Source organism: Rhinolophus sinicus, chromosome 14, assembly GCF_057876585.1.
Source record: "Rhinolophus sinicus isolate RSI-liver-muscle chromosome 14, RSI-T2T, whole genome shotgun sequence".
Lineage (NCBI taxonomy): Eukaryota > Metazoa > Chordata > Mammalia > Chiroptera > Rhinolophidae > Rhinolophus > Rhinolophus sinicus.
Window position 1 is genome coordinate 142,030,046 of NC_142514.1, and position 9,552 is coordinate 142,039,597.

The 9,552-nt window shown below is 35.3% G+C and overlaps 1 pseudogene; it reads left to right on the forward strand.

Annotated features, from left to right (window-relative positions):
- The first annotated feature begins 1,133 nt into the window (after positions 1-1,133).
- Positions 1,134-1,749, forward strand: LOC141572441 (RNA polymerase II subunit A C-terminal domain phosphatase SSU72 like protein 3 pseudogene; annotated as a pseudogene).
- Positions 1,750-9,552: the final 7,803 nt, after the last annotated feature.

Consider the following 9,552-nt stretch of genomic DNA (forward strand, 5'->3'; position numbering starts at 1 on the left):
GACATTTTGATGACATTCATGACATAAAGGGTAATACGATGACAGCTCTGATGGCCATTCCAGAAAAAGAGTTCCAAAACTGCGTTAAAGGGTGGACTAGGTGCTGGCATCAGTGCATAGCTTCCCAAGGGGAGTACTTCAAAGGTGACCGTAGTGATATTTAGCAATGAGGTATGTAGCACTTTTTCTAGGATGAGTTCTCAAACTTAATTGTCCTGTAGAAATTCAAGAATGGTGAGAAGAGCCCAGCTACGGGGAACCTAGCTTCAGGCAGGGGAAACTTAGGCCTCCTCATGTATAGGATGTGATTTCTTCAGGTGGGAGGTCATCCATCAGACAGGTGGGAGGGAGCATTAAAAGTAACATACAGAGGCTACTGCTACTTATTCCTCTATGCCAAGGGTGTCCAAACTTTTTTCAACGTTTTTCACCAAGGGCCATATGCGGTAAAATACACAAACAGCCGGGTCACTCACTCGAGGTGAAGTACGTATTGCCTCACCTGGTTTATTTAAGTAAACTAAATATATTTTTGGAATTTGCTGCGGGCCAATTAAAAATGGATTGTAGGCCGCAGTTGGCCCGCGGGCCGCAGTTTGGACACCCCTGCTCTATGCCAACACTGTTTGCTAGTCAAGCCCAGACCTATTTCTGAGGCTAAAATCTGCAAAAAGGACTAGAACTCACCTGAGGAGTGTCTTATGATCTTCCTGGGGAATAAGAGCAGGTGAAGCTCAGGAAGCTGAGGAGGAAGCACAGAGAAAAACATTAATCTGAATACTCCCTGTAAATTTAGACTTATTCCCTGCACAAAATGACAGTGCATAATATGGAAGGCAAAACTCTGCAAATTCAATTTGGGAAAAAAAAAATGGATTGGTACACTGGTATATCCATTGGTATATCCACTACTTGTTTCACAAATTCCTCATTTGGGGTCTCAAATTGCATGAAAATGTTTATTTCCCTGTACTTCTGTTCACTGCAGTAATTCCAATTGTGTACTCTGTGACATCTTACATAGGAACTTTTCCACCTTAGGAGGTCAAACAAGAAATTACTGTCAAGGTTAAAAAATTGGATTGTGCCTTTCAGTTTTCAAGTAGATTTTTCAGACCTCCAAAGGAAGAGATATGAATATAATTTATTCCTGTGTATTCTCTGAGGAAGTACATCATTCATCCCCGCTCAGGCTGGCTGTGGTGTGCATGAGTAACATGAACAGGAGCATGGAAGCCCACAGCGTCCTCAGGAAAAAAGGGTTCTGTGTTCGGTTTTTCGGAACTGGATCTCGTGTGAAGCTCCCGGGCTCGGCACCCAATCTCCCCGTAGTTTACGATTTCTCAAGGACATATAAACAGATGTACAACGACCTCCTCAGGAAAGACAGAAAGTGCTATCGCAGGAATGGACTCTTGTGCATCTTGGAAAGAAATGAGAGGATCAAGCCCCAGCCAGAGAGATTTCAAGAGTGCAGCGATCCCTTTGATGTCATCTTTACCTGTGAGGAGAGGGTCTGTGACAGTGGTGGCAGATCTGTGTGCCAGAGAGCAGGATACATTCCAACCTGTGCACGTGGTCAACGTGGACGTGGAAGACATGCTGGAGGGCGCCACCCTTGGAGCTTTCCTCATCTGTGAGCTCTGCCAGGGCCTGCAGCATATGGAAGACTTGGAAGACGGTCTGGACAAGCTGCTCTTTGAGGAGAAAACAGGGAAGAGCTTCCTTCACATGGTCTGCTTCTACTGAAGATCTTAGCTGGTTTTGGCTTCTTGGTGGGTAAGAACTTGTGCGTGAAGTTTGTGAGTAGTCCATATTTTCTGTGAGAAGCATCTTTAAAGCCCTTTCCACTCAATGCTGTTTGTATGACTTTTAGCTATGGCACCGGGGAAGAGATCTGAGCAAGAAAAGCCTTTGATGGGAAATGAGGACAAAGACTACTGACAGTCATCAAAACACTCTACAAGGGGGAGGACATTGTTGTAGGTACTCAACAGAGAAGAAGTAGTGTTCACATTAGAAGGAAGTTACCACAGCGGACTGTTTTCCAGTGAGCAAATCAAAGCTCGTAATAGAGTGTGCTGGACATTGACGTCTGTAAGGATCTTTAGCAGAAAAAATAACATCCCCCCCCCCCACACTTTCACCACTTTTATTCAACATTGTATTGGAAATCCTACCCATAGCAATAAGACAGGAAAGAGAATTAAAAAGCATGCAAATTGGAAAGGAAGAAGCAAAACCATCACTGTTTTGTAGATGACATATTACCATACACAGAGAACCCCAAATATTCCACCAAAAAAAATTAGAACTTATAAATGAATTCAACAAAGTAGCAGGACACAAAGTTAATATTCAGAAGCTGGTTACGTTATTAAACACTAACAAGGAACTATCGAAAGAAAATCAGAAAACAGTCCCATTTCCAATTGCTCCAAAAACCAAAAAGAAACACAAAGACAAAAAGCGTAGGAGTATATTCAACCAAGGAGGCAAAAAACCCATACTTGAAAAACAACAAGACACTGAAGAAACTGAAGAAGACACCAACTGGAAGGATATACCATTCTCATGGGTCGGAAGAACCAACAATGTCAAAATGTCCATACTACCCAAAGCAATCTGTAGATTCAATGAAATCCCCATCAACATACCAATGGCTACTGTATATTTCTAAAAACTTGTCCATTTCTTCTAGGTTTTTGAATTTGGTGGTATATAATTCTTCATAGCATTCTCGTATGATCCTTTGTATTTCTGTGGTACTATGGTAACTTCTCTTTCATTTCTGATTTTGTTTATTTGTGTCTTTTCTCTTTTTATCTTAGTAAGTCTAGCCAAGGGTTTGTCAATTTTACTAATCTTTTCAAAGAACCAGCTCTTTGTTGAATTAATTTTTTCTATTGTCTTTTTGCTCTCTATTTCATTTAGTTCTGCTCTAATTTTTATTATTTCCTTCCTTCTGATGACTTTGCATTTCATTTGTTTTTCTTTTTCTAATTCTTTAAAATGTAATGTCAGGTTGTTTATCTGGGATTTTTCTTATTTCTTGAGATAGGCCTATAATGATATAACTTTCCCGTTTAGAATTGCTTTCACTATATCTGAATAATTTTGATACTATGGATCTTCATTCTCATTTGTTTCTATGTATCTTTTGATCTCTCCTTTTATTTCTTCTTTGACCCAGTCATTCTTTAATAACATATTGTTTAATGTTCACGTATTTGTGATTTTTTTCCTGCTTTTTGCAGCTGATATCCGATTTCAAAGACTTGTGATCAGAGAATGTGCTTGGTATGATTTCAATCTTCTTAAATTTGCTGAGGCTAGTTTTATGTCCCAATATATGGTCTATCCTTGAGAATGTTCCATGTACACTAAATAAGAATGTATAGTCTGATATTCTAGGATGAAGTGCTCCATAAATGTCAATTATGTCCATTTCATCTAATTTGTCATTTAGGACTGATATTTATTTATTTATTTTCTGTTTGGATGATCTATACATAGTTGTCAATGATGCATTTAGGTTCCCTACTATAATTGTGTTTTGGTCAATTTCTCCCTTTAGTTCTGTTAGTAGTTGCTTGGTATATTTTGGTGCTCCCTGATTGGGGGCATAAATATTGGTGACTGTTATGTCTTCTTGTGTTATAGTCCCCTTTATCATTATGAAATGTCCATCTTTTTCTCATTACCTTTTTTATCCTGAAGTCTGTTTCATCCGATATCAGTATGACTACACCTGCTTTTCTCTAAATACCATTTGCTTGGAGTGTCAATTTCCACTCTTTCACTTTGAGTCTATATTTGTCTTTGTAGCTAAGATGTGTCTCTTGGAGGCAGCATATTGTTGGGTTTAATTTTTTGATCCAATTTGCTATTCTACCTTTTTATTGGTGAGTTAAGTCCATTTACATTTAGGGTGATTATTGATATATGAGTATTTCCTATCATTCTACCTTTGGTTTTCTGGTAAGACTGTGTCTCCATTGTTTCTTTGCCTTTTTGTTGTTGTCTATTATTTCTGTGTGGTGGTATTCTATGATTTTTCCCTCTGTTTCTTCTTGTATTACATTATATATTTCAGTTCTGGAAAGAATTCCAGAAGGCAGAATTCCATCTTCCTTGGGGACCTCGATCTTTGCTTTTAAGGCCTTCAACTGATTGGATGAAGCCTACCCACATTATGGAGGGTTATCTATTTTACTCAAAGTCTAATGATTTATATAAAAATTACGTTTAAAAAATATCTTCATGTCAACATGTAGACCAAATAATTGGGCACCACAGTCTAGCCAAATTGACATAAAATTAAGCATCATACCATCCTACTTAAGATTACAATCCCTGTGACATCTGACGACTGACATGCTAACCTCTTTTCATACATTATTTTTATCTATAACATACGCTGCTGCTGCTGCTGGCAATAGTGATCCATTACATAGCTGACTGTATGCCTGCTTTGCTTACTTATTTTATTTGCATATTCTTTCAAGTAAATATAAGTTAGATGAGGAAAGCACTTTTGTGTGGTATCTTCACTGCTTTATCTGTAGTGCCCAGAGCAGTTCTTAGCCCATTTTAGGACCTCATTAAATATTTGTTGAATGAGTGAATAATGACAGGATAAATGAGAAGATGAATTAGTTAATTATATGATAGTAGTTGTTGGAGGAAACTCTTAAGAAGCTGGGTACTCTGATGCCTAATGATTTCCATGTACTCAAATCATTGGTTTTTCCCTTTGATTATTCTTTTGTTTTTCACATCAGTTTCTCTCTCTCTCTCTCTCTCTCTCTCTCTCTCTCTCTCTCTCTCTTTTTAGTTTTTCTCATTTTAAGATAAATCCATTACTTACTATTTTAAAAATTCCATTTGTTCTAGAATTTACATTTTATATTTAATATTTCAACAATATCTCTGTTTAAAAATACATAATGGAGAAACAGTATAATAATCACTATAACAACACCCATGACACATAATCATTAATATTTAGAAAATATTTTGTTCTTTAAGCATATTTTGACACGCTGATATATTATACAATAATTTTTGTCTTACATTTTAGTTTAATGTTATACAAAAAATTATTTGACATGCAAAATATTTCACATTTATTGAGCTTAATTTAATATTGGAATGATATCTTTTCATATGAACAATATATTTCAAAATATAAGTGTCTTTTTTTATAGTCCATCAGTAGATTCTTGCTGGATATTCTTCAAATGGTTGCCACTATCAATAAAGTTGTCATAAGCATAATTATTTATGAGCCTTTGAATGTAGTCTATGTTAATTTTTCATATAGGGAGATTATTGAAATTTAAAAATTTTATATTTAGCTTGTTCCTGACCAGGTTAAATATTTACAACTGTCAAGAAAATACACATTATAAATACTTGGATTGTTTAAGATTTTCACTATACTAAAAACAATTAAATGAAAAATTGTTAAATTAATATGTCAGTATGAATTAAATTAAAATTTAACACAAATTTTTATCTAGCAGAAATTTATCAAGTTCATTTCAATAAAAGATGATTTTTTTTTCTCCTATGGCTGGAAGTATATGATTAGAGTATCCATGACAATGCTTTGCATTCAAAAACAATTAAACAAGGGTGGAATCCTGACTGGGGTGGGAGACTGGAGATGGGTGAAACTGTCCTAGCCCAATCAGTTCAAGATCTCCCAGGAGTAAGACTGTAGCCCAACAAATTCAAATTTTTGTTTACCCATATCAGTGAGGGGAACTGCACACTAGAGGAACAATGGAGTGTCTGACCAAACAACTGAAAAGATAGACTTAAAGGATTTAGGGGATGCTTGTTTTTAGGCAAAATATAAACAAACCAGTTTGAATTGGCTCAAGGTAAAGCAGGGCTGTATATAAAAGGGTCAACATCAGGTCTGAAATCTTGATTTAGAATCCATGTGCCTGAGCTGAGAATGGGTAGCTGAGTTGCCGCAGTTGGGCTTTTATAAAATTCCTTTATTTGCTTTAAGAAATCTTCAATTCCCCATTTGAGTATATGTAATTAATATTGGGTTGTCAGAGAAGTTTTTGCTGAGAATAGGACATTTGGGCTGAGATTTTTCTGTTAAATAGTAGGTCATAGAAATATGGGGAAAAGATGTTTTGGACATTGGAGAAAGAAAGTGCGAAGGGTCTATGGCTGTAATGAAAGTGTGGAATGAGAGGAGCAGAAAGTCAGAGATGCAGCAGGGCTTTTGTGGGAGATGTAGGAGATAAAATTGGTAATATGATTGCTGGATCATATGGTTATATTATTCTTAATTTTTTGAGGAACCGCTACACTGCCTTCCATAGTAGCTGCACTAATCTTCTTTCCCCGCAATAGTGTATGAGGGTTCCTTTTTCTCCACAGCCTCTCCAACACTTGTTATTATTTGTCTTGTTGATGATAGCCATTCTGACTGGGGTGAGGTGATATCTCATTGTGGTTCTGATTTGCATTTTCCTAATAGCTAGTGAGGTTGACCATTTTTTCATATATCTGTTGGCCATTTGTATATCTTCTTGGGTGATTACCATATGACCCAGCAATCCCTCTACTGGCTATACACTCCAAAAATCTGAAAACATTTATCCATAAAGATATATGTACTCCAATGTTCATTGCAGCTTTATTTATGGTGTTCAAGACATGGAAACCAAAATGTCCTTCGATAGATGATTGGATAAGAAGATGTGGTATATATACGCAATGGAATACTACCCTGCCATAAGAAAAGATGAAATACTGTCATTGGTGACAAAATGGATGGATCTTTAGATTACTATACTAGGTGGAACAAGTCAGACAGAAAAAGACGAGAACCATATGACTTAACTGATATGTGGGATATAAAACTGAAAGCAAAAAAGGAACAAGGCAAACAAATAAGGAAACAAAAACTCAGACACAGATAACAGTTTAGTGGCTTCCAGAGGGTGGAGGGGGGAGGGGAAATGGTAGAAGAGGGGAAAAAATTGGTAAGGTGAATAGGAATCCAATCATGTAGGTTCTAATATGAAAAGGTTAAAAACTGAATAATTTGACTTACAGATTTTTTTTTTCCTGGTTGATGCTTGAAAACTGGTTAGGAAGGTATAGGTGGTTATTAATGCCATGGAGGCAAAGTAAAGAGTTCAAAGAGAATAGCCAGCTATTTTCAAATGTTATTTAGAGGTTGAACAAAATAAGGACAAAAATGATTATTGACAACTTGAACACACAAATTCTATCAGGTTTTCCCATGTAATAAAGGGTTTGTAATATAAAGTACAGGGTAATGTGCCACTATACTCTCTTTAGGGGAAACAATGAAACTCTTGGTTACTAACGAATAATCACAGAAATAATTAGATTCGTTCTAACAGGTTGGAGGAGTGAAAAAGGTTGGAAATTACTGATATTTTTATAGATCATGGGTTTTAATGTTTTTGGAGAAAAACATGTAATTGTAAGATCCACAAAAAAATGTACCTTATTTTGCATTATGTAATTGCTAATACAGGTGGAGATTCTTAAAATCCCAAAGTAAGTGAATCTCACAGTAAGGTAAGTATGCTGAAAAAAATTACTGACCATTATTTTGGCTTCCAATAAAAGATAGAAACATTTATTGTGCCCCAAACATATAAATTTTAGTTTGCTTCAGGCTAAATGTCACTGGTTTGTTATTTCCGTATTTTCAAGGCAGGCATTAACTAGTGTCTTGAAATAAAAACCATATATTAAGACATAAGAGAGCGGTGAAAGCACCAAAGACTAGATGGTTTAAAATTCAAGGCAGAAAGAAAAACTACACAAAAGTTGACAATCTCCATGCATTTTCACCCCCCACTGGAATATTTGCTGATTCTGGTGAGGTATTAATGTTGGCCCATGAAGAGGGCCACTGCTGGGGGAAACAGAAACCACTAAAGCTTTCACTGGTCTTACAGGGCTGGAGTAACAAATATAAAACTTGGGGGGCTTCAAATTTATGCTGTTTTTTGTTTTTAGTGTTTATTTATTTATTTATTTATTTATTTATTTATTTATTTATTTGGGAGTGAATTCTGGAGCTGCACTAGATACTGGGAAATAAGCTTAGAACATCTTAAAAGCAGAGTAAAATCTCTTGCATTTCTGTTTTTGAGAAAAGAAAGAACTACCAGGGTGGGGGATACATGCCTAAAATATATGGCTAATAATATCTCCTTTGTGTCATTTCCCAAATTTGGAGTTGCATCAGATAGAGTCTAAAGAGTTACATTAAAAGATCTCTAAAGAGAATAACAGAGTCTTCTGCAGTTTTTAAACTGTAGATTCAAAGACATTCTATGTTCTCAATAAAAATTTCTGGAGGATCCTTAACTAGGAATAGAAGCATAGCAGAGATACACAGTCTTACTAAATTTGCATCTATTCTTAGATCAAGTCTTCATTGGATTGAAGTGATCAGCTGCTCACTTTATCTGTTTAATAGATGATGGGAGAACACGTCTCATAGAAGATCACACCTGCAGCTGTACATTTTTTACTACAATATAAATCATTAAATAAAAAATTATTTGACATTAAAAATGTCAGGACCTTATAATCAATGATCAAGAATAAAAACAGAAAAGAGAAGACCAATAGATGACCCAGTTATTGGGAATATCTGGCAAGATTTATAGAATTTTATTTAAAAATAAACAAAAAGTAGTCAGGATATTTGAATGTTTGGAGAAACACTAGGGAATTAGAATTTTGAAAATTATTAAAATGTTATTGTAGAACTGAAATCATAATTACCTAAAATTAAGTAGTCATGTGATGAATTTAAACAATGGATTTAAAAAAAACAGAAGACACGATTAGTAAACTGGAAAATAGATTGATAGAAATAATAGAAATTGACGTGAGGGGGAGAAAAAGAAAATGGCAAAAAATAAGCACAAGACAAATGATAGACACATTAAAAAAATATGTAATAATACTTGTAGTTCCAACCAGAGAGGAGAGAGAAACTGTGGCAGAAATAATATTCAAGAAGATAATGACAGAAAACTTTCCCAAACTGATGAAAGGTATAAATTCACATGTTCAAGTTCAGAAAAATCCCAAGATGTATGCAAAGCAAACCTCAGATAGATACGTGATAAATGTTCTGAAAAACAAACAAACAAACAAAAACAAACAAAAAGATAATCTTAAAAGAAGCCAGATATAAAAAGTGCATTACATTCAGATGCACAAAAGTAAAGCTTTCAAGTCAGTTCTTAATACAAAAGATATAAGCAAAAAAGCACTAGAAGAGAAATTTTAAAGCGCAAACCCCCACCCCTACCAACATGAAATTCTATACCCATTAAATTATCTTTTAAAAAATGAAGACAAATAAAAATATTTTCAGATAAGCAAAACCTGAGCTAATTCATCTCTTGCATTTCTGTACTAAAGGAAATACTGGTCAATGATGTTTAACTGTACTTCTTTTTTTTAAAAAAACACCTTTCACTTAATCTTCTTTGAGTTAATCATGTTCACGGTATAAGT